General features: G+C 46.8%; 1 protein-coding gene across 1 annotated transcript in view; it reads left to right on the top strand.

The window, feature by feature from the left end:
* Positions 1 to 26,576, top strand: part of FMN2 (formin 2) — a 621,781-nt gene that overhangs the window by 583,065 nt on the left and 12,140 nt on the right. The gene's annotated exons all lie outside the window — the stretch shown is intronic.

Raw genomic sequence — 26,576 nt, 5'->3', positions numbered from 1 at the left:
TCAGATCCCACTGCAGAGCCTGCATATGCCATCCAGCATAGTCGACAAGTAGGATGCTGTAGGCCAAGAAGCCTGACAGCCACTTTCATTGAGACTCAAGAATGAGGTTGAATAGATTGGGATCATAGATAGAATGTCCTAGGTGTATTATACTAGATGTCTGTCTCAAACTGCTGCATATCTAAGTTGACTCTGATGAATGGGAGCTTCTGCGAAGGAGTCAAGTGTGACTTCAGCACATTGATCAAAAGCCCCAAAGATCTTAAGATCCCCAAAGATATAAAGAGGTTAGCTGTCGTCTCGAAGTGGTCTACAAGTAACTGTGGCAAGCCCGCCCTCAACAGCCAGTTGTCAATGTAGTGGAAAACAGATATCCCCAACCTCCAAAAGTGTGTTGCAACCACCGGCATTACTTTTGTGAACACCCAAGGGGCACTGGTGAGTCTGAACTGGAACATAAAAACTGAAAATCTTGTGGGCCACATCAAGGAGCAGGGATCTGGGCAGTCAACCCTAGAGGGCCTGCCTTGAAAGGCTTGGGTGGTCTGTTGCTATGGAGGTGGATCTTGGTGGTTGTCTTTGCGTCAAGTTCCTTCCAAAGTCTCAAGAGGGAGGAAACTGTTTGGAATAGTGCCACTCAAGTGCAGAAAGGCTGAGGAGATGCACTGTGGTCTTGCTGTCCTTGAAACACTCCAGGGCCAAGTCTGCCTTATCTTATAAGAGACAGTTATATCCATTATTAATGCCTGAATATAATCCAAGAAGCTTGTGGCTGTTATCCATGTGTGATGACAAAGCACCAAAATAGTACAGAAGACCTTGCTCAAGCAGTCAGTGGGGCCCAGCCCAGAGTGGATGACTTACTTCAGTACGTGCTGACAGTCTTGAATGATCATCGCAGGGTTGGCATGATATCCATCAGTGACTGTCTGCAAGCTCTGACTGACATGCATGCAAGCAGCTGGAATTTAATGAGTAAAGCTGGCTGGGGAAAACTTCCTCTTCCTAAATGCCTCCATGCATTTTGATTACTTATTGTAGGCATATTAGGAAATGAGTTAGGGTGTAGCCTACTCGTAGACACTTAGACCACCAAGATTTCAGGCATAGGGTGTTGTAATGTAATGTAATGTAATTCGAGATTTATAAAGCGCGTTCCTACTCAAAGAGCATCGAAGCGCTGGGAAGAAAGCACGTAGTAAAAAATAGACAGAGGATAGGAAAAATAACAGAAATAATGAAGATAGAAAAACATCCAATAGAAGAAACTGAAACAAACTAAATCAAAGACCCTGATCTTGATGTCCCAAAAAATTAACGAGGAAAGAGCCAAGTTTTCACCATTTTCCTAAATTTCATATAACCTGATTCTTGCCTAATATTCTGTAGGATAGAGTTCCATCCTCTGGCTGCAGCTACTGTAAAAGCTTTGTCTCCCCATTTGGCGTTATGTGTGCGAGGGACCTGAATCAAGTGAGCTTGGGAAGACCTCAAGCTTCTTTTAGGTACATGCAGGAGGAGTCTGGAAGTCAGGTACCGTGGTCCTATTCCATGAACTGCCTTAAAAGTAAGACAGAGCGACTTAAACTGGATACGTTGCGCCACTGGTAACCAATGTAATTTCCTAAGACTCTCTCTAACTGATATACATTGTGGGAGATTAAGAACTGCTCTGACAGCGGAATTCTGAACTAATTGGAGTCTTTTTATCAGCCCCCTATCCAGATTAAGGAACAGTGCATTACAGTAGTCTATCTTGGACATTACCAATGCCAGGATAGCAGATACTCTCCATTCATGTAACAGATAGGGGAAGATTTTTCTGAGCATTTTAATTGACCATAAACTGATGTTTACCACATGATTAATCTGTTTTTTAAAAGACAGATGTTCGTCGAACAAGATGCCTCGGTTTCTAGTAACAGTAGTGGGCACAGGGCAGTTACCACATTCAGAGGGCCACCACCGTGAGTTCCATTAATTCTTTCCAGGTCCAAAACATAAAACTTCAGTTTTGGTGGCATTCATTTTTAGCCAATTGGTCTTCATCCATTTACTCACTTCCACCATACAATTACTAAACCGATCTGCAACCTCCTCCCATGGCTGAATAATAGGAATAATAAGATGGGAGTCATCAGCATAGGAAGATGGAATGAAACCAAAAGTACGAATTAGACTAGCCAAAGGCGCTACATACACATTAAACAATGTGGGGCTGAGGGAAGATCTCTGCGGAATCCCACATGGCAGAAGATAAGGTCTAGATTTGAAATCACCACAGCTAACTGTGGTCCATCTATTTGTAAGAAAAGACTTCAAAAGTTCGAGCGGCTTGTCCCTCAAACCCACATGATGCAAACGGGACATTAATAGTGTGGGAGAGATAGTGTCGAAGGCAGCGGATAAATCTAAAAGAACCAAAACGGCCCCCTTGCCTTCATCAACCATCCTTCGAATAGTATCAGAGGATGAGATTAGGGCAGTTTCAGTACTATGCCCTTTTCTGAACCCATATTGGGAGATATTAAGAGCATCTGCTTTTGTTAAAAACTCGATCAATTCAGAGTTCAAAATGTTTTCTAGATTCTTTGCCAAAAACGGGAGACGTGCTATTGGCCACAAATTACTCATGTCCTGATTATCCCCCTCTGTTTTTTTCTTGAGGGGTACTACTATCATTTCTTTCCAGATAGATGGGTACTCCCCAGACATAGCTACCTCTTGGTAAATGGGGACCAACATCCGTGCCATTAAACCCGGAACCAAGTGAAAAATGGAAGAAGGATACGGATCCAGAGGGGAGCCCGATTTAATTTCAAGAATCTTCTTTTTAATAGTATCCATGGAAGGGGGTTGGAAATATGACATTAGTGACTGGTCATCTGCTGTAGCACTCTCTGTTATCATGGGGGGTAATACTTCGGGAATAATCTGGGTATCAAAGTTGCTATGTATTTGCAATATCTTATTTTCAAAATGAAAAGCAACTTTGTCACAGAAACCCTGAGAGTTTTCTAGACCAGCCGGCTTCATGGGCACAGTTAGGGCCTTAATAGTCCTAAAAAGTTCCCTGGGGGCATTAATAGCCTCCTTTACTTTGGTAGTATAAAATTTAGATTTGCCCATAAATTGTGCTGCTTTATAAGCCTTTAGAGTGGCCTTAAGGGCCACCCTTTCCTCAGGTACTGGATTAAGTTTCCACCGTCTTTCCTGCTGTCGATACTTTCTTTGAAGGAGTTTGAGGTCTTTTGTAAACCAAGGGTGACCTGGTTTCTTCTGACTATTGGGCCTTCTAATTACGGGGGGTACCATTTCTTCCATGGTCATTTCCACTCCTTTCAGAAAGCTGTCAATCAGGGGCAAGGCCATAGCTTTAGCCTTATCCCAACCAGCTTCTAAAGCTGGGCTTAATTCATCTACTTTAACCTGTTTCCATGACCTGGCTACCTTGTTCGTTTCCACCTTAGCAGCCCCAACATTCTTTGAGGCGAGTTTAAATTTCAGCAGATGATGATCCGTCCAACTCAACTGTATCATGGTTACCTCCACCTGTTGAGTAGCTCGTACAAACACACCATCCAGAATATGCCCTGCAATATGGGTGGCCGACAAGACTCTGGAGGTCCAATCCAGGGCCTCCATAAAGTCAATGAATTCATGGATCTTAGGAGTTGACGTCTCATCAAAGTGCATGTTAAAATCGCCCAATATCACAGCTTTTACAGACAGAACCATAGGTTCTATTAACTTAGGCCAAGACTGTAAAACATTTTTAGTCGGTCCTGGTGGACGATATATCAACAGCTCCTCTAGTAGTACCCCACTGTTTTGAGAAATTGTAAATGTCATTGCCTCACTTGAATCTGTCGAAGAACTAATGCATGTGCATGCCAACGTAGACCTATAGATAATGGCCAGACCCCCCCCCTGTTCTGAGGTTTATCAAGTCTGTGGAAGGTAAAACCTGGTGGAGAGGCGACAATAAAGTCTGGGTCCGATTGTACTTTACCCCAGGTTTCAGTAATAAATAGACAATCAATCTGCCAATTATCAATCATTTCGCAGATTTCCTGTTTATGTTTGGGAAGGGACCTAGCATTTATTAAGGCATACTGAAAGCTGTAATTATGAAATGCCTTCTGTTTCATTTATTTCTCTCCCAACCATGCCGGCCTAATGTCTTGGTTTCTTACCTTTGTTGCCTCTATAGAGACTTGAATAGCCCAATTACAGGTTTCACAGGTCCAAATAGCTCCACCCTTCATTAAAGGCTTAGATACTACATTATTAGTGGGATTAGGCGATAGTTTACTGTAATCTTCCTCTCCCCCAGATACTGCACAGCTATGAAAAAGGGCAGCATTTCTGGCCCCGGGGCCCGGTCGGGCGCGGACGGACGCGGACAGGCGCAGACGGGCTTCGAAGGCGCGTCAGCGGCGCGCCCACTGCACGTGTCCCTTGCGCGGTCGCTCGTTCTAGCATATTTATGCCTGCAGGAACGAGGCCCAGCCCAGAAACGGCTCCCTAACACTAGACCGCTAACTTGCGGTCCCAACAGGAAGGAGGGCTCTTACTGACCCTCACTTCCTGTTTAATACAAGTAAAAACGATTTCCACTCCCTCCACAGGCTATTTTAACTAAACTCCTCTTCCCCAAACCCCCAGAACATTCAAAATACTCAGAAATGACTTTTGCACAATTTAAAAATGCTAAATTTAAAAAAAAACACACACACATTGATTAAAAAACGATTTTCCTTATTTTTCTATTCTATTTTCCTCTTTCTATTAAAATACTAAAATTTAATACATCAAAGCCACAGTAGTTATAAAAAGCAGATGTCACCACACAAACCTTAAAACAGCAAGAGCTAAAAAAGATGCTTTTTCTCAAGCGCGATCGCTCGTTCTGGCACATTTATGCCTGCAGGAACGAGGCCCAGCCCAGAATCGGCTCCCTAACACTAGACCGCTAACTTGCGGTCCCAATAGGGACTTCCTTGTATGAGGAAAGAACGATCACCAGGGGCAGGTCTTTGTCCTCTGGGAACCTGTCTATTTACTGGTGGGCAAGAGCAAGGTTTGGCCAAAGTGCCCATTAGTGTGTCCATCAAGGCTTCATTAAAAGGGTGAAGCGGTTCTGTGAAGGTCTGTTCAGGTGGCAAGACCTCTTTCAGGACATTAGTTTTAACTTCAACAGATGGGAGTTGCAGGTCTGAAACTTCAGCAACCATTCTGATTACCACAGGAAAAGGTGCTGATTCCACTGGGGAATGGCCGTGGGAGAGTTCAACCCAGTGTCCAGGGAAGTATCTAGCCCACAGGTGTCCAGAAAAAGATTGTCCTCATCTTAATAAGCTACATCATTTAAGATGTCATAAGTGATGTCATTCTTGATGACATTAAACATGTCATGAGCGAGGCCACAATTAGTGCATGGCGGGCCACAAGTTATGTTAGCTTGCTGACCTATAACTGGTGAATTTCAGTGATTTTGATTTTTTGGGGGTTTAAAATGTTACAGTGCGACCTTCATTTTCCCTATCTATAATCCATTCGTTTTTTTCAGTGATTTGCTGGATTTTATTTTAAGTTAAGGACTTTTCACTATACCTAACTATAATGTCGCTTTGACCTTTGTGTTTTTTCAGTGAATTTCTGGAGTTTTTAAAATGTAGAAGTAAAATGAAATTAGGATACTTAGGTATACCATCAATGTTATTTTCAGTTTTCTGAACTATCAGTAGTGTGCTTACTATTTCAAGTAATGCCTCTTTACAATTTTCTTAACTCTCCACAGGTCCCTCCATAATCTAGCTGAACTTTAGACCCAATGGGAGAGTCCTACAGGTGTTATATTTGGGTTTTACTTCCTGTTCCGGATCCTGCGGGACTATAATGGGACCAACAAAAAAATAAAAAACTTGTGTTTAGTATAAAGAGTGATTTTCATTTAACTTTGACACAAGAGCTTTTTTGATTGGGTCAATTACTGATGATCCCTTGAGGCTTTTTCAGAAAATTTTGCCTCATTTCTAAGTTTAGTGATACCAAAAGAGTCCCGTACGAGTACCGCAGGAGTACCACAAGACCTTTAAAACACACATGAAAGACATCAGATGGGTTGAAATCACTATCTATTGTTATAATAGTAAATACAACCAAACACTTATAACAATACATTTATCTTACACTTATAAAGAATTTGCATCAGGTTTGTATTATTTTTTTAATATAGACTGATACAAAAGTTAAATGTGTACTGACATATTATTTTCTGTTGGTTTCTAGCCCATACTAATACAGTGCAGTGTAATACACTGCCTTGCATTAGTTTGCATCAAGGAAGTGGCCCATGGGTGTTGATGAATATTGCCATGCACCGACCAACGGATTTTTATGAAAATCCCTATTTATAATAACATGTAGACATAGATTTGTGCCAAAGTCCTGCACCTCGTTGACACTGCCATAATAAAAAGAAAACAAATTCTCTTCTGTTTCATCTTTGTATGTTTGCTACCTTGTACAGAAATATATAGAGAGGAAATAGCCTAAAAGGATACTATTAGTGTAGGTTAATGCATGAAGGCACTCTTTCCTTCACGAAAACTATTCTGAGAACAATACAGACACTGAAACAGTACAGTGTAAGGGTATCTGTATTAGTGGAAGTCTGTACAAAGTATACCAGTTGTTAGAAACTGGGTCATTAGTTGTGTGGCCTGCACAAGTAATGAGTCCACATTTGTCCACCATTGGGAACCAAACACTCCATTGTAGCGCCTGACTCTCACAGGGTAGCAAGATAGAGCAGTCCAAGGCCTACTCAAGGTAGGTGGTGGGGGCTAGCAATCCCAATTCACATGTATGCAATAATTTCACTAAATAAATGATTGTCCAGACTGTCCTTTTTCTGTAAAAAAAGAAAAAGTACATTTATTACACACACACTACTCAATAATATGCAACAATTTGAAAATATACACACATTTTTGTAAGTACTTCTGGAAGACATTACATAATCATTCTTGTGCCTCCCAAGGGGAGATTGAGACCAACAAATCACATGTCAAAAACAAACACGTGTATTCAAATGCAATATTTGAGTATAACTAATGGTAATAGCATGTAATGCTGGCAATAAAGCATATACACTTTGATCAGGAGTGACTATCAGTCTCATTATTGAAATAAAGCATTTACAAGAATAATGTATAGGCATGTAGGACTGATTTGTGCTATCAAGATTACTCTCAGCATAAAATACGCAATTTAGCCACAGCCCCTAAAGGGCATCACTTTTATAATTACAGCCCTATGTAATTATAGAAGTTCATCCCTAGGGAGGTGTTTACAGCATATACTTCAAATCGCATTTAGCATACGCATTTGACATAGTCCCTAAAGGACTTCACTTTTGCAACAAATACATGCGTTATTTCCTCCTTTACACCCTAGAGGGTGTTTAACAACATGGAACCTCCCATTGTCCCACTGTGGGCCACAGGTACTGTAGCCATACTCTTTCCCCCTAGAAGGAGCAATACTTCCAGCTGTAGAACAAAAGCTTCAGCCTGGTGAGTGCTTGAAAATACAGCAGAATCCTTGAGGAGTTATCATTTGTGAGTCCCATCCAACTTTGGGCTGGGCACTGCACTTCTGGTTGGGCAGGCACTTGCTTGTCTGCTGGTCCTTACAGCTCTGGTGCGGGTATCTCGGAACCCAGAGATGGGGTATTGGGCCCCTGCTCTCCTCCATGGGGGAGCACAACAGCTGTCCACATGCCTGATGTCTTCTCGGCACACAGGGTTGGGGACCCTGGCCCCTTTGCCTTCCTGCGGGGGGCGTGACAGCACTCTCCCACCTCTGTCTTCTTTCCAGGGCCCTGAGATGGGGTCCTGGATCCCCATTTATGAAACAGGAATGCAATGGCACTCCCCTTCAGCAGATTCCTCCTCGGGCCCAGGGATGGGGTTCTGGGCCCCTTCTCTTTCTTGGGGGACTGAGCTTCCCCTTTTCTGTTTCTTATTTCTAGGGGGCAGCCCCCAGGCCCGGGCCCACCCCAGGGGCAAAGCTGAAAACAGTGGTGGAGCCCAATGCACTTTGTCGCTGGAGCATCACAAAAGGTCACCAAAACTTTAAACAACAATAACTTGGGCCCGTTGGTCCAATTTGAATAATGTTGGTTTCCTTTTGCTTTTGGTGGTGAGCCCTTGCGGCAGGCCTCCTGGTGTCTAAACCACAAACTTTGTAGGGAGCAGGTTTCACTGGCTCCTGGCACCAGCCTTTCACTTTGTTGTCGTCTGGGCCTCTCTTTCTCTCTCCACAGAGCTCAGCCTTTCTCCCAACTGGTTCTCAGGAGATGTACGGTGACCAGCTTCCCTGGTCCTCGAGCATGCCCCACTGGGCCTACGGTCAATAATATGGAGAGCCCTGAAACCAGATGGCAGTCAGGAGGTTCTTTCTTCCACTTGTCCATAGCACAAGCATCCAGTCCCAGTGTTCTGCAGAAAAGCATAACCAAGAGAGAGCACTCTCCCTTGCACTAGACCTTTTAAGTGGGGGTGGTAGGTGTATCTTGCAGGGATGTGTCTCTGGCTTATTCTAATGTGCCACATCACATTGCCTCTCTGCCCCTGTCCCAACCTCCCTGCACAGTCTTCTGGGATAGCTCACAATGACGTCACACAGGAGTCACTTGCCACATGTGCTCAGGGGCTCTTGGCTCCACCCCCTCACTGACATCACTGCCAGGGCCTTCACCCATCAGTGTGTCAAAGGAGCCCCCCTCCGGTTTGGCTCCAGAGGTCTAGAGTCCCTTTTTTGTTGAGTGGCCTGGGGCAGGCCCTCTTCCTGGTACAGGATGACAGCTGGCTAATTGATGCAGATCAATTTACCTAATCCCTTCCTCTTTCAGAGTTGACTTTAGAACTGTTAATTGCTTCCTTTGATGGTGAGGCCTTTGTTCTTGCAGCTGGAGAGAGGAATAATTAACCCAGCCAGTAGGGTCTCAAAGGGCCTTGGGTCTAGTCCTGAGATGAGTCAGAGAAATATGACGTTCCTGGATGACTCATTAGCTGAACAGATATGCTTTTGGACTTCCCAGAGTTGTTCTATTCACACAGATTACAGTGTACATTGGTGTGACTCTAAAGTCTGTGGACTCCAGGGAACTGGAGCTTCTGTCTAGGGCTGCCTTTCCCATAGGAGTATAATGGAGTGTCCCTACAGTCAAGAACGTAAAGCACACTGGGATTGATTTACAAAGATAAACTTAGACTTTTGGTCTAAAGTTAGACCAAAAGTCCAACTTTACAACTTTAGGTATTTACAAAGGGCATTTTACGAGAATTATCTTTACATTCGCACTCGGGCGGATCTCCGCCTGAATGCGGACATAAAGCTAGTACTCATAAATGCACTTTGTAAATTCTTAAAGTTGTAAGCTTAGACTTTCGGTCAAAGTTTAGACCAAAAGTCTAAGTTTATCTTTGGGGATTGCCAAACTGAATTTCCATACATGTATACCCGGATTACAAGGCCTATTCTAGGTCACCACCCACCTCTGCATAGTCCCTTCTGCACCAGGCTACCTGTGCACAGTTCTTGGGATGTGCCGACAGAAGTCTCCTACACGCAGCCCTCACACAGGTTCACATGCGTGTGAACACGTATTCATGTGTAACCAGCCAGATGCCTCTTATCCTTGCTGCTTCGCATCAGCCTTATCTAAAAGGTGGACTTTAGCTGTAATCACACACAGACCATTTCACCATGAGTTTACTGTGGGTGAGTCACAGGTTATGAGGCTCTCCCACAGTAAAAGGTCGAAAACCAGGTGATCAAAAAAGCGAAATATCAGGGTGGACTAGAGGGTCAGAACCACCTTTTCACACCAGTCCATGCAACGAGCCTAACTGTACCATTTCTTTGTACATATACAGCAATTCTGTGAAGGGCGAAAGGTTTGCATATTAAGAGCTTGGTCACCTAATCTGGCGTGTGCGTATGGAGTGATTGGGTTTTCCATCAATACTTCTGTACAAGGCATAGGCTGTGTGTAGAAAGTGCTTGGCCATATAACGGGGCTTGGGAGTCTGGAGGGAGTAGGCATTCCATAAAGGCCTCTGACAAGGCGAAGGCTTGTGAAGTAGGGGCTTAGCCACTTATTGGGCCCTGGGTGTCTGAAGGTGAAGGGTGTTTGTAGTAGGGGCTTGGATGTCTTATGGGGTTTGGCTGGCTGAAGGGATTGGGCTCTCTGTGAAGACTTCTGCACCAGGCGAAGGCTGTGTGTACTAGGGGATTGGTCACTTAATGGGGTTTGGCTGTCTAGAGGGAGTGCACTCTCTTTGAAGACTTGGGTACACGCTGTGCATAGTAGGGTTATAGCCACCAATGTGTCAGGAAGTGAAGGTTGTGCATAGTAGTGGCTTGTGCCTTAGTGAGGCTTGGTAGATTGGAGTCAAGCAGTGTGCTTATTAGGCTTTAGATACCCAATGCTGCTTGGGTCTCTGGAGGGAGTGGGCTTTCCATCAAGAATTCAACACAATTTAAAGGTTATGCAGAGATGGGCTTGGCCACCTAATGGGGCATGAGTGTTTGGAGGCGAAGAGTGTGTGTAGTAAGGGATTGGCCACCTAATGAGGCTAGGCTGTCTGGAGAGTGTGGGCTTCCTGTAAAACCTTTGTAGAAGGCAAGGCATGTGAATAGTAGAAGTTTGGCCACGTAATAAGACTTAAATGTCTGGTGGGAGTGATGTGAAGGTTGTACATCAAAGAAGGTTGGCCACCTAATGGCCAAGCTCGAGTGTCTGGAGGTGAAGAGTGTGCACAGTGCGGGCTTAGCCACCTAATGGGGCCTGGGTGCCAGGAGACAGTGGGCTATCCATAAAGTCTTACGTATAAGGTGAAGACTGTGGTTAATATGGGTTTGGTCACCTAATGAGGCTTGAATGTCTTGGGCGAAGTGGGCCCTCTGTGCATACTTCTTTACAAGGAGAAGGCTGTGAGTAGCAGAGGATAGGCTCCCTAATGGGGCTTGGGTGTTTGGAGGTGAGCTGTGTGCATAGCAGGTGCTTGACCAACTAATGGTGCTAAACTGTGTGGATGTGGTGAGTTCTGTTAAAATATCAGTAAAAGGCACAGGGTGTGCATAGAAGAGTCCTCTCACCTAATTAATTTTGGGTAAATGGAGGCAAAAGGCGTGCATAGTAAGGGCTTGTCCACCTAATGGGCATGGATGTCTACAGGGAGTGGGTTTCCCTTTACTTCTTTAAAAAGCAAATATTGTGTGTAGAAGGGACTTGGCCACCTAATGGAGCTTGGGTGTCTGGAGGTGAAGGAAGTCCACAGTAGGGGCTTAGACACCTAATGGGGCCTATGTGTCTGGAGGGAATGAGCTTTCTGTGAAGGTGAAGACTTCCATACAAGGCAAAGGCTGTGTGTAGTGGGGACTTGGATAACTTATGGGGTATGGGTGCCTGGGGCGAAGGGTGTGCGTAGTTGGGGTTTGGCCACCTAATGGGCCTTGGGTGTCTGGTGGGAGTTGACTCTCAGTAAAGACTTCCTTGCAAGACAAAGGCTGTATGTAGTAGGGGCTTGGCCACCTAATGGGGCTGGGGTGTTAGGAGGTGAAGGGTGTGTGTAGTAAGGTCTTGGCTAGGCTCTTGGCCACTTAATGGGTCTTGCGTTCTGGAGGGTGTTGGCTTTGTGTAAAACATCTTTAGAAGGCAAAGGGCGTGCATAGTAGGAGCTTGGACACCTAATGGGGCTTGGGTTTCTGGAGGTGAAGGGTGTGTGCATGGGCATATTTCATTGAAATACTGACCTAACACTAACTACACAGTGTGGAGTGCCACTGTGTATATATATATATATATATATATATATATATATATATATATATATATATATATATATATATATATATATATATATATATATATATACATATATACAAAAACAAACAGTTGCAAGCAACTTTACCACCGCACTCCAGGAGGAAATTCGTTCTCTTTTTTTCTTTATTGCAGTCAAAAATAAGTCACCATCCTTCACCACTGACGCATTTCGACCTACTGGTCTTGGTCACAGTAAATTAGTCCTATCTCCCCTATTTATAGTGTCTCTCCTATTACCCATATTAGTGCATTATGGGACATGTAGTCTATTAAAAATCAATAAAGTGGTGTACATTAAAAACCAAGATCCCAACCACACCAGCAACCACCCAACATCATACAAAATACATAAATTAATATGTGCAAAGAATGTCGCTATTAACAAAAATAATAACCAGGTCCATTCCTAAACCTACCCTATGCAAACTTCCAGCCTTACTCCATGAGAATATTGCTCTATTTTCTATACTTCTGATGATGGATTGGTGCACTTTCTATTCTATTTTCACAAGTTATCACATGTATACTGAATCTACCTTATTATCTCATTGATGTTTCTCTGTAAATGCACTCTGTCTATACATCCTCAGATATTACCATCTAATAGCCGTTAAAAAGAACATTATTTCTCCTCGAGTTACAGATGATAATGTAATTCTTCATCCCCATTCAGGCCCCTCGGACTCTTGGTTTTGAGCTGTATTATAAACCGTGACTCCAAACGTCTCAGTTGTAATTCTCTATCTCCTCCCCTTTCATTGCTATTTAATCTTGCAATACCAAAAAATCTCATGTCTGTCCACTTAGCTCCATCATGAGTCATTAAGTGTTTTGCAATAGCATAGGTTGTGTCCTTATTTTGCACAGCTCTAATATGTTCTAAAATGTGTTTTTTTAGAGGACAAATTGTGCTGCCCACATAACGCAGACCACAAGTACATTGAATTACATATACCACGTAATTAGAGTTACACGTGATCCTTTTGTTGATAATCATCTTATTACCACCAGAGTCCTCAAACTCCTTCACATTCATCCCAATGCGGCATGCTTTGCACTTCTTACAGCAAACAAAACTAACTGTTTGGCTGGAGAGCCAATTTGGCTGTTCTTTGATCTGAAAGTGGCTATTGACCAAAAGGTCCTGTAGAGATGGTACTTTCTTAAAGGTAACCATAGGTTTTTCACCCACCAACTTACTCACCTCAGGGCCCTTCCTTATAACATCCCAATATTTTTTCAAAATCTTTACAATCAGATGGCTCTCCTTGGTATATGTCATTACAAATCTAATAGTTGAATCTTCCTGACGTTTTGCCATCACAGATTTATTCAATATATTCTCTCAGGTTCGAGCTCTTGCTTTCAATTCCCCAGCTCTGATGTCTTTATATTTATATTTTCTTTGGAGAAATCTCTGTCTTGTCTCAATAAATAATTGTTCCATTTCTCTCTACGTGGAGCAATTTCGTTTTAGCCTGACAAATTCTCCATAGGGTATACTTCTTTTCAACGAAACTGGATGGAAGCTATCTCCATGAAAAATGCTGTTAGTCGAAGTTTACTTCCGAAATAGAGTTGTCTGAATCCAATTATTCTCTACATTTACTATATATATATATATATATATATATATATATATATATATATATATACATGCTTCAACAATGCGGTCAATGGCGGTGCGCTCATCAGCTGGTGCAGGTGCAAGGAGGTAGACCGCTATCCTTTATGACAGCTGTATTCCAAAATGAATGGCACTGGACTCCTTGTACATATGTAATCCTTAATTGTAAGAAGAAAAATGCAATTGCTCTGACGCGTTTTAACCTTGCGGTCTTTTTCACAGTGGGTGAGACCTTTATCTATGTTTTCTTTTATACTGTTGTTCCAGCTGCCCATTATGAGGTCTCCTAGTAGTGCAAACCACATATATCAGTTAAAAACAATTGCATACAAAAACAAACAAAATGAACAGATTGTCAGATTATTGTCAGCTCTTTGAAATATGTATCATTGTTGTTATCTTCAATTGTTAATGATCTGAAATGATTTGTTGTGCAGTTTACATAACACAATTATCTTTTGCAACTCTTTACATGTCTCAGAAGAAATGTCTTAGAATAACTGTGAAGCAATATTGTAGTGAGTACATTACTGCTAGTGACATCTTAATCATTTACCAAAATATAGGTATAGTACCTTAAAACCATGACTTGATTCTTCATTAAACATATTGTCAGTGATATACCATGGTGAAAGAATTATTCATAGGCACATATCAATAATGGTGTTTAGGATTATAAGCAATTAATCAACATGAATGCCATGTTCTCAATTATCAATATACATCTGCTTGGAAACACTATGCAGAAATAATTAGATCAGGGACCACAATTGTAATTGATCAGCACTCAGAGTATCATTTCATTGTTAGGTGACCCTCTAATCCATGAGTTTCCAAAGTCTCACAGTTAGCAATATCTCAAAATATGTATGTTGTACCCCAATATGTATCTGTCATTCCAGGTTTAAGCAACACAGGACTGACCCAAGAATTATAATCATAAATGAACATGAAGTTCTTCATCATGATTCAAACCAAAAGGAGTCTTAGGGTGTCATTCTGACCCCGGCCGGCGGCGGAAGCCGCCGGCCTGGCTGGAACCGCCAGAATACCGCTGCGCGGTCAAAAGACCGCCGCGGGTATTCTGGGTTTCCTGCTGGGCTGGCGGGCGACCGCCAGAAGGCCGCCCGCCAGCCCAGCGGGAAACACCCTTCCATGACGATGCCGGCTCCGAATGGAGCCAGCGGAGTGGAAGGGGTGTGACGGGTGCAGTTGCACCCGTCGCGATTTTCAGTGTCTGTATGGCAGACACTGAAAATCTTGGTGGGGCCCTGTTACGGGGGCCCCACGACACCCCATACTGCCATCCTGTGCCTGGCGGCCAAAACCGCCAGGAACAGGATGGCGGTATGGGGGCCGGAATCCCCATGGCGGCGCAGCAAGCGGTACACCGCCGGTTTTCCGTTTCTGACCGCGGCTGTACCTCTGCGGTCAGAATGCCCAAGGGAGCACCGCCAGCCTGTTGGCGGTGCTCCCGCGGTCGTTGGCCCTGGCAGATTTTACCGCCAGGGTCAGAATGACCCCCTTAGTTCACAAATAGATATTGTATTTAGATTCAAGATGCTGCAGTCTTTTTGTTCTATCGCCTCCTCTATAATTTTCTGGTACATAGTCCATTCCAAACTATCTTAATGATTGTGGGCCTTGTTACTGAGAGGAAGTGTGTAAGAGATAAGTACTGTGATGATTTAAAGGTTAAGTCTTATTTTTTTTTAATGTTATTATCTGTCCAGGCTCTTTTCCGGATTGTGAAAAGTAGAACCGAGTATGTGATCTGTAAATACACTTTAGTATATACACTTGCTACTGTGGGAAGGACTCTTACTGAAGATGGTGTTTATCCGAGTCTACTATTTAAGACCATTGGCTTGGTAAGAGTTGTGAGTAGAGTATAGCCTCTTCCCACACCCTACTATTCACATCCATTATCAGAGAAAGGGGTGATATGAGAGAGGACAGTCTCCAGACAGAGCATACTAGCACGCCATTCTTCTTAATGAGAGGTCTCAATGTTAGAGGCCAGTATCTCTACATACAGCCTACTACACACACCTATCATCTAAGAGAGACAGATCTAAAGGAGAGGCCAGTCCATGCACACACCTTACTACACACATCCATCATCTGAGAGACAGGTCTGACAGGAGAGGCCAGCACATGTCCACACTCTAATATACACACCTGTCATATCTGACAGGAAAGGGCAGTCCCTCTCCACTAACTACTACACACAATGGTCATGTCAGGGAGAGGTCTGAGAGGAACGGGCAGTCCCTCGCCTCTCACTACTACGCACATTCATCATCTCCGAGAGAGGTCTTATTGGAGACTGTAAACAAATATGTCCTTGATATCTTCCTTAGAACAGTACACAATTCATTGTTCTACCTTAAACAACATTTGTAATGTTCTATCTATTTTGATAGAATTTGCACGAAAACACTGTAATGAACTTAATTCTAAATGTACAATCCAGCGAGTAGTTCGCAAGATCCAAACAGGAAGTACAGACCCCTCGGAGTCCACACAAGGGATTGTGCATCTGGCTCCCGTGAGTATTTCGGGAGAGCCATCAGTTAAAAAAAAACATATAAATATCCAGCCAACTTTATTCACTACTCTATTAGAGGTTATTAGAGATTAAATGTAAATAATATATTAATTTACTTTTAAAAAACCCTAGAAATTTACTGACAAAACCAAAGGTTAAAATAACCTCACAGTTAGGTGAATTTCTCACTGACAACATTAATTTTTTGAACTAAAAAAAACAAAAAAACTCAGCAGTTATAGTTAGCAGCACTAACTATAACCTGTGCCCCACCATGCACTGCTCACGACTTCACATATCCACTCATGACATGTTCTATGACATCGTTTATGACATCACTTATGACATCTCAAATGACAATTGATGACATCACTGATGACATCATCCAAGCTTCTTTTTTACACATTGTTCTTTAAACTGATACACCATTAGAGCTATGAAGTAAGTGCAAAATAGCACAGAATAATATGAAGCGTCTTTACTGCTATTGTACATACAACCCCCAAAGGTAAAGCAGGCTCGTGCTATTTGTAACATTGACCCTATACCATGCACTTCATGGGTAGCCAAGTTCATGTTGACTACATACCACGGATGAAAGAGTAACCTATTCTGCACAAGGTGTTCAATCTTTACACAACTGTTAAGGGAATTCCAAGTTCCTCCAGATACACAAGCTCTGTTACAAAACTCATTCCCTACTATGGACACTCTTTACCTGTATCAGACCCCTGACAGTCGCTGTACCCACATTGGGAAATTAAGTGGATATGAGTGTAGGAAAGTACCCTCTTTTTGCCATGGTTACCCCCATTTTCTGTCTGATGTCAGTGTGCTTGAGTGTGTTTACTGGGATCCTGCTAACCAGGACCCCAGTGATTATGCTCTCTCTCCTCTAAATTTGGTTGTTGCATACTTGTAACCCACTATTTCACCCATACTGGTGCCCCTTTTAAGTCTCTAGTATATTGTACTTAGATACCCAGGGCAATGGGCTTTCAGGGGATCCCTATGGGCTACAGCATGTATTTTGCCACCCATAGGGAGCCCATGCAAAGGCTTCTGCAGGACTGCCATTGTAGCTTGCGCGAAAAGGTGCATTCACCCTTTTACTGCCATTTACACTGCACCAGGTCACTTATAAGTCACCTCTGAGGGCAGGGTGCAAAGTACCTGCATGGGAGGGCTCCTCTGCACTATCAGAGGTGCTCCCACGAACTCCAGGACCATTTTCCCAGACTTCGTGAGTGCGGGGATGCCATTTTACACGTGTACTGGATATAGGTCACTACCTATTTCCAGCTACATAATGGTAACTCCAAATATAGGCATGTTTGATATCAAACATGCATGAATCATACCCCCATGTTTTTGCAAGCATAGGTTTATGATTCCATGCACTCTGGCGGCTCCTTAGAGGACCCTTAGTATTACCGTTCCTGCCTTAAGAGGTTTTCCAGGCAGCCCCAGCTGCTGCCACCTCCTAGACAGGTTTCTGCCATCCTGTTGCTTGAAAAGCTCAAGCCCAGGAAGGCAGAACAAAGGATTTCCTTTGGGAGAGGGTTGTTACACCCTCTCCCTTTGGAAATAGGTGTTACATTCTTGGGAGGGGTAGCCTCCCTAAGCCACTGGAAATGCTTTGAAGGGCACATTTGGTGCCCTCCTTGCATAATCCAGTCTACACCGGTTCAGGAACCCCAGTCCCTGCTCTGGCATGAAACTGGACAAAGGAAAGGGGAGTGACTATTCCCTTGTCCTTCCCCACCCCAGGGGTGGTGCTCAGAGCTCTTCCAAAGTGTCCATGGGTTTTGTCATCTTGGATTCCAAGTTGGCAGGGAACTCTGGGAGCATCCAAGCGGCCAATGCCAGCAGGTGATGTCAGAGCTCTCCCCTGATAGGTGCTTACCTGGTTAGATGACCATTACCCCTTTCAGGGCTATTTAGGGTCTCTCCTTTCGGATTGCAAGACTCTAGCAGGAATCCTCCACTTTAACTTCTCACGAAGAAACTGCATCTGGACCCTCCAGGAACTCTACAAACTGCAACAAAGAAGCAAGACACCTTCTGCAACATTGTATCTTCCGCTGCTGCCAGCAACTGCAACTGTTTCCTGTTCTTGCATCCTCTGAGGACAGCCCATATTCAGCCTGCACCAGAAGAGCGAAGGAATCTCCCTTAGGGTGAAGGAGTCACTCCCCTGCTTCGGCAGGCACCTACTGCAACGACAACCAGCTGCGTGGATACCCTCTCCTGCTGAGCTGCGTGGATCCTGCATCACGGGTGGTGGACTGAAGTGGTCCCGACGGTCCTGACGTCCTACTGTCCAACTTTGGTGGAGGTAAGAGCTTGCCTCCCCATGCAAGACAGTACCCCCATGCACTGCATGTTTTGCATTTGCCAAGGCTTGATGGCATCCTTCTGCGAAGTTTTTCATGCATCTTGCAGCTACGGCCCCCAACACTCTATCCTGCGACGCACAGCTTCCTGAGTGGTTCTCCGGTGGTGTGGGAGCCTTTGTCGTAGTGCTGCTTGGGCCTCTTTTGCACCATCCTATCTCCCCGTGCTGTGGGATCCTGTGTTCACTACCTGGTTTTCTGTGGGCTCTCCGAGTTGCTGAGAGCCTTCTTCGACTCCCCCTCCTGGGTAAAGTCCACCTGGTCCTTCCTGGTCCCGGGCAGTGGCATTTTCTGCTAGCTGCGAGCATTGCATATGCCAAGGCTTGTTGGCAGACTCTAGGAATGCAAACAGACTGCAATCCTTCTTCCAGCGTGGGTCATCACTTGCACTAAACAGGAACCCGACTCCGTCTTCTTGGGTGCAATACTAATTGTTCTTCTTCACCAGTGGTTCTTCTTTTGCACCTTCATCCGGAGTAGCAGGGGCTCCTGTTCTTCCTGGACTCTTCTGTGCTTCTTGGACGTAGTCCCCTTCTTCCACAGGTCCTCAGGTCCAGGAATCCAGTGTTGGTGTCTTGCAGTCTCTTCTGGTTCTTGCATAATCTTCTTTCTTGTGTCTCTGTGTGTTCTGGGAAAGTTACTGTGTTTTACTCCTGCTTTCCTGGGCACTGGGGTGGGTTCTAGTACTTACCTTTGGGGTTTTCTAGTACTCCCAGCATCCCCCTACACACTACACTTGCCTGGGTGGGAAACCGACATTTGCATTCCACTGTCTTAGTATATGGTTTGTGTTCCCTCTAGGCCCATTTCTAAATATTGTGATTTCCACTAATTGCATTGTTTTCTAATTATTTGTATGCCTATTTCTGCATAATAGTGTATATAATCTGTGTATTACTTACCTTCTAAGGGAGTATAGTCTCTATGGTATTTTTGGTATTTGTGTCACCAAAATAAATTACCTTTATTTTTGTAACACTGAGGCCCTCATTACAACCCTGGCGGTCGGTGTTAAAGCGGCGGTAACACCGCCAACAGGCCAGCGGTAAAAAAAATGGGATCACGACCACAATGGAAAATGCCAACAGACACAACAGACAGGCGGTAGCAACAGACACCGCGGCGGTCACCACCAACAGACAGGCGGAAGACAATATACCGCCCACAGTATTATGACAGGCCAAACCACCAGCTTTTCCGGGGCGGTACCAATGACATCAAAAGCACGGCGGAAACAGTACACTGAAGGGAACCACTCACCTTTCGACACTCAACGAAGAACCAGAACACCATGGAACCCGAGGTGCAGGTCCTGCCCATGCTGGTTTACCTCCTCATCTACCAGGAACACCAAAGAAGGCGGCGGCGACGATGGTGAGTGCTGCACCTAGCACACGCGGGAGGGTGGGAGACAAAAGAGAGCGACACACACATGCAACACACAACACCCCCACTCCCACCCTCACCCACAACACCATACCCAACAACACATCCAACAACATTACAGATACAACCCATAACCCCCTGGAAGAATGCAAGGACAAATGGAATTGAGTTCAATCAGTGATATTTTGGAACATGCAGATATAGCAAACGAGTATAAAAAAATCAGTATATACAAATATTTACATTATGTACAGAAGGACGTACACTGTCCCTTGTAAATGTCCGTGGACCAGTGGGCCCAAAAACCATGGGCAAAGCCCACACTTGACTCGTGCCTCAAAACGGAGAGAACACTGCAGGGGCATCAGGTTGATAACACACAGGCACCTCAGGGGGAAGGGGAGGGGGGCACCTCAGCCGGAAGATGGTACTACGCCACTGCTCCTCCAGGGGGCAACATGCCCACAGTGATATCCTGGGGAGTGCAAAGCCACAGTCTCCCAAGTGGGTGGTTTGCCCACTGCTTGGTCCTGGGGAGTGCAAAGTCATAGTCTCTCAAGTCTCTCTAGTGGGTGGTTTGCCCACTGCTTGGTCCTGGGGAGTGCAAAGCCACCGTCTCTCAAGTCTCTCTAGTGGGTGGTTTGCCCACTGCTTGATCCTGGGGAGTGGAAAGCCACAGTCTCTCAAGTGGGTGGTTTGCCCACTGCTTGGTCCTGGGGAGTGCAAAGCCACAGTCTCTCAAGTCTCTCTAGTGGGTGGTTTGCCCACTGCTTGGTCCTGGGGAGTACAAAGCCACAGTCTCTCAAGTCTCTCTAGTGGGTGGTTTGCCCACTGCTTAATCCTGGGGAGTGCAAAGCCACAGTCTCTCAAGTGGGTGGTTTGCCCACTGCTTGGTCCTTGGGAGTGCAAAGCCACAGTCTCTCAAGTGGATGCCTTTATCCACTGGTTCTGGAGGGGGCTTTGTGTCCAGTGTGCTTCATCCTGCCAACGATTGGGTGAGTGAATGCCTTTCTCCACTGGTTCTGGAGAGGGCATGGTGTCCAGTGATGCTGCACCTGGGGTGGGGCAGTTCCCATTCCCTCACCTGCGTGTCTGAGGCACGTGATTTTCAGGGAACAGGTAGCATGATACTCCATGGAGGCAGAGCCACACTTCACCCTGCGGATACTTAGGCTGCAAACTGCTGGTAGTGCCAGTGCTGGTGCCTCATGTGGTGTGTACAGGATCCAGGACATCTCCTGCAGCCTCGGATGCCTGCCCACTGGGGATGCTGCTGATGTCTGATGTAGTGGCACTGGCTGGACACGTGTCGGTGCAAATGGCAGTGCAGGTGGCGGTGGCTGCGGCGGTGTCTGCGGCGGAGATGCTGCCGGTGCTGCCTGTGGTGCAGGTGTCTGTAGTAGTGGAGGGAGACACCAGGCCGTCTCCAGCAGCCTCGGGCGGCTGCCCACTGGGGATGATGCTGGTGACTGTAGTTGTGGCAGTGGCGGTGCAGGGGGCGGTGCAGATGGTGGGGCAGGTGGTGGTCGTTGCAGCGGTACTTACCTTGGTACAGGTTGCTGGCCTGTCAGGAGAAATAATGGCGGTCACCAGTCCCTCACCAGGAGGCTCCGTGCCCTGAGGTGACTTGCCCTTGCTTTTGTGTCCCTTTCCCACCTTGGTAGTCGCTGCTGGGACCTTGGCACTGTCCTCTCTGGTTCTGGATGAGGCCTTGCTTGGTGGGTGGTGCGTCTTTTCCCTGCTGCATGCCGGCCCCTTCTTTACCTTGGCAGGTGACGGAATCAGGTGGTCTTTGGCTTCGGTAGGTGGCACACTGGCAGCCCTGACGGGTGCCCCCTTCAATCCTCTCATACTTGCAGGGACCCCAGGGGACGCTGATTTGGTCGCTGAGGTGCTGGCCTGGGATCTAGACATCCTGGCCCTAGGGGAAGGATGGGGGGGAGGTGTAGAGAAGAGGTCAGTGTTAGCCAGGAAAGGTTTATTTGACATACTGGGACAGGAAGATGGAGGGGGTGTGGGAGTGGAGGAAGAGGTAGTGGTTGTAGGAGGTGTATGTCTTCTGAGTTTGGGTATAGGTGCATGGGCTGGAGGCTGTTGTGAGGTAGATGGCTGTTGAGTGGGTGTTTGCCTGCATTTGTGTACTTTGGGAGGAGGGCTCACAGACACACTGGGAGAGGACACAGGGGACGTGTGCACGGTTGTGGGGGTGGTGAGTGCTCATGAGGGGTGTGTTGTGATGGGAGTGCTGGTGATGGAGGCAGTGGCTGATGATGTAGTGCATGCAGGTGTGAGTGGAGACGCTACTGGGAGGGAGGTGGACGAAGAGGAGGAGGGGGACACAGTGGAGGAAGTGGATGCTGGTATGTGTGCATGGGTATGGTGCTTGTGTGAGTGCCTGTGTGAAGATGTGTGGTGCTTATGTTTTCCTGAACCACTATTGTGTGTTGATGTGTGTGCATGCTGGTCTGAAGGTGTGCTTGGGATAAGCTGAGGTAGAGGGGATTGGGTCTGGGTAGTGGAAGTTGGAGGGGGGAGGCTGGACACAGGGACAATGGCTGCCATCAGTGCTGAGGCCAGAGCCTGAAATGCTCTCTGTTGGGACGCCACGCCAGAATGAATGCCCTCCAGGTATGCGTTTGTTTGTTGCAAATGCCTCTTGACACCCTGGATGGCATTCAGAATGGTTGACTGCCCAATAGTGAGGGATCTCAGGAGGTCAATAGCCTCCTCATTGAGGGCAGCAGGGCTGACTGGGGCAGGGCCTGAGGTGCCTGGGGCGAAGGAGATGCCCACCCTCCTGGGTGAGCGGGCACGGGAAATACACTGAGGGGCTGCTGGGAGGGCGGTGCTGGTAGGGGTGGTGGCGGCTGTACCTGTTGTTGGGATGGGCACAGAGGAGTCCGCCACCGCCAGTAAGCTTCCATCAGAGGAGGAGTCGCTGTCACTGGTATCCCCTCCTGTCCCCATCGTGGAGCTCCCCTCGCCCTCCATCCCACTGGTGCTTTCACCCTCAGTGGATTCACCCTCATGGGCCTTGTGGGATGCAGCTCCCTCTGTCGCCGGTGCCTGTGCTCCTCTGCGAGATGATGCAAATGCACACAAGGACAGAGTGACAAAACAAGAAGGGGGGATAGACAGAGGGTACACATGGTCAATGCCAGCAACACCACTACCGTTGGCGTACACAATACACACTGAGCTGCCCTATGCACTAGGCCATGCCCAACCACTCACTAAAGTAGTCACCAGCCCATGGGGTACAATGCCTAATGCCAGCACTTGCACACCTGACACCCATAGTACCTTGCCCAGTAGTAGTTGGCCACCTGCACCATTGGGGTACGGGTGCTTCAGAGCCTGCAGACAAGGGACCTACCCTGGCATGATCGCTCGGCCTAGGGGCACCCACAGACCACACCCTACACCCAGCTGGTTCCTGAGGCACGCAAAGTCAGCTATCTGAAACGGTACTCGCCCCCTTGTGGCTGCTGTGATGCCCTCAGGTGCCCATCCAACTCCGGATAGGCCACCACCAGGATGCGGAACATCAGGGGGGTCATGGTGCGATGGGCACCCCTTCCACATTGGGAGGCCAGCCCCAGCTGGCCCTCCAGCGTCTTCTTGGTCCAGCGATGCAGGTCCTCCCATCTCTTGGGGCAGTGGGTGCTCTGCCTGTGATAGACCCCCAGGGTCTGCACCTCCTTGGCGATGGCACGCCAAATACCCTTCTTCTGGTTGGCACTGACATAGAGGCAAAAGACAGTGGAAAATGTATTTGCTCACCCGTCCGAACCATCATACTCATTGCCCACCAGTTCCCACCCATGCCCTGACGCATATACACTGACCACCTCTCATGCAACATTCAGGCCAGGACGCCTCAGCTCCCCCCCTACATGTGGCTTACATACACAGCACTCCCTCCATTTATGGCCCACGCATCATGCTTACAGTGTACTCACCTATTTGTCTGGAGGACCGTAGAGTAACGTGTACTGGGGGAGGACCCCATCCACCAGTTTCTTCAACCCCTCCGCAGTGAAGGCAGGGGCCCTTTCCCCAGACACTCTAGCCATTGTCGCTTCCAGACTCAGGTCACAGCAGCACTTGCAGTGTAGGTCCTCTCCTGTTGATGGTCAGGTAGCAAGTGAGTGAATAGCTAGAAAATGGTGGTGACGTCTGCGGAGGTGCGTACCATCACTACCAGTGTACATCACCATTGGCTCCTGGAACCCATAGGGCCCAATGATAACCAATGCGGAGTTGCGCTGCGGTCTTCGCCCGCCTACAGCGACGCTGCACAACGCTAGCACAGTTACCTCATTTCCACTTGTCCCTCCTCACAGGTCAGGCAGTCGCCATTTCAGGGGGGCACATGGCATGGCACCTAACTGCGTTACAGCACATATTGGCACATATACTGACTCTAGTTCACACACACTGCTTCTGTGACATTCATTCATACACAGTTGTGCTATCTCTGTGGGGTAAATGAACTTCTGCTCACCGTTCTCTTCCACAACCGCTGAGGCAGATGTTGAGATGGCGGCATACTCCGGTATACAGACCCCTGGTGGACCCGTCGACAATGGAGGACAGACACATTATAATCACATACAGACTTGATTGTGCCACAATCCAAGAACTGTGTGCCCAATTGGAGCCAAACCTGATGTCAGCTATCCGCCACCCCACCGGAATACCCCCTCTGGTGCAGGTCCTGTCAGTCCTCCATTTTCTGGCAAGTGGCTCCTTTTAAACTACAGTAGCCATGGCATCAGGAATGTCTCAGCCAATGTTCTCTAACGTGTTGACCAGTGTTGTCAGCCCTGCTGAAACACATGCGCAACTACATTGTGTTCCCCCAGGTAGAGGATTTGGCCACAGTGAAAGCTGACATCTATGCCCTGGGACATATCCCCAACATCATTGGTGCCATTGATTGTACACATATGGCATTTGTCCCTCCCCGCAGAGTAAACAGGTGTACAGAAACCGGAAGAGTTATCATTTGATGAATGTGCAGATGGTATGTTTGGCAGACCAGTACATCTCCCATGTTAATGCCAAGTTCCCTGGCTCAGTGCATGAAGCCTACATCCTGCGGAATAGAAGCATCCCTTATGTGATGGGTCAACTCCAGAGGCACTGTGTGTGGCTATTAGGTGAGCACCTGGAAGCAAGACAGTGGGAATGGTTGTCTGGGTCTGGGGTTATCCCTACAGGTTAGTGTGTGTCTAACAGTTGTCCCTCGCCATTTGCAGGTGACTCTGGTTACCCCAACCTGTCATGTCTACTGACCCCAGTGAGGAATCCTAGGACAAGGGCAGAGGAACGCTACAATGAGGCCCATGGGTGATCACGGCGGATAATCGAGCGGACCTTCGGCCTCCTGAAGGCCAGGTTCAGGTGCCTCCATATGACAGGTGGATCCCTATTCTACTCACCAAAGAAGATGTGCCAGATCATCGTGGCCTGCTGTATGCTTCACAACTTAGCTTTGCAACGACAGGTGCCTTTTCTACAGGAGGATGGTCCAGATGGCAGTGTTGTTGCAGCTGTGGAGCCTTTGGACAGTCAAGACGAGGAAGCAGAAGAAGAGGACATCGACAACAGGGAGTCAGTGATCCTGCAATATTTCCAGTGAGACACAGGTAAGAATACAAACCTGCCTACTACATGTACTTTAACACTACTACCTCTCTACTGTCTGTCGTTTTCACCCAGTGTATGGTCACTGAGTTGTCACTTTCCCTTACGATTTCACAGATGTGGATCCCACTGTGTGACATCTGCTTTGATTCCTCATGGACTAGAGCTGTGTGACTAAGGTATGTTGACATTACAATTGAAGGAGCTTTTTGCCACAGTAATTGCTAATACACTATTCCGAAATCACAGACTGACTCCAGATTGTTTTGTGCTTCAAGGGTGTTTATTTAAGTGCTCAATATTGGAGGGGGTTGCAAAATGGTGAGGGGTGATGGTGGAGGAATGTCCATGGCAGAGTCAAGTCTATTAGTCTCACAGGTGCATTGCCCAAATGGGCATAGGAAGTGGAGCTAGGGCAGTTTAAGGATGGACAGGGTGACAAACTGGGACAGAAGGATGACATTCAGGGTGGTCTCATTTCTTGGCGGGGTCTTGGCATCGTTCTCTGTCTTTCTCCTGGATCTCAGGGACCGTTTGCGGGGTGGTTCTCCCTCTGCAGGGGGTGGGGTGCTGGTGTGGTGGTCCTGTGACGGTGCCTCCTGTCCACTAGCGCCGGCGGAGGTGGTGGGTAGTTCATCGTCCAGGCTAGTGTCAGGGGCCCCTTGTTGTGCCACAGTGTCCCTCCTGGTGTTGAGTACTTCCTTCAGCACCCCTACGATGGTGCCCAGGGTGGAATTGATGGCTCTGAGTTCCTCCTTGAAGCTCAAATACTGTTCCTCCTGCAGGCGCTGGGTCTCCTGAAACTTGGCCAGTACCGTTGCCACCGTCTCTTGGTAGTGGTGATAGGCTCCCATGATGTTGGAGAGGGCCTCATGGAGAGTGGGTTCCCTTGGCCTATCCTCCCCCTGTCGCACAGCACCCCTCCCAGTTCCCCTGTGTTCCTGGGCCTCCGTCCCCTGGACCGTGTGCCCACTGCCACTGCCCCCAGGTCCCTGTTGTTGTTGGGGTGGTGGGTTAGCCTGGGTTCCCTGTAGTGGTGGACACACTGCTGATTGACGT

Source organism: Pleurodeles waltl, chromosome 5 (genome assembly GCF_031143425.1).
Source record: "Pleurodeles waltl isolate 20211129_DDA chromosome 5, aPleWal1.hap1.20221129, whole genome shotgun sequence".
Taxonomy (NCBI): Eukaryota; Metazoa; Chordata; class Amphibia; order Caudata; family Salamandridae; genus Pleurodeles; species Pleurodeles waltl.
The sequence above is the reverse complement of the archived record's forward strand: the minus strand, read 5'-3'. Positions and strand labels throughout refer to the sequence as shown.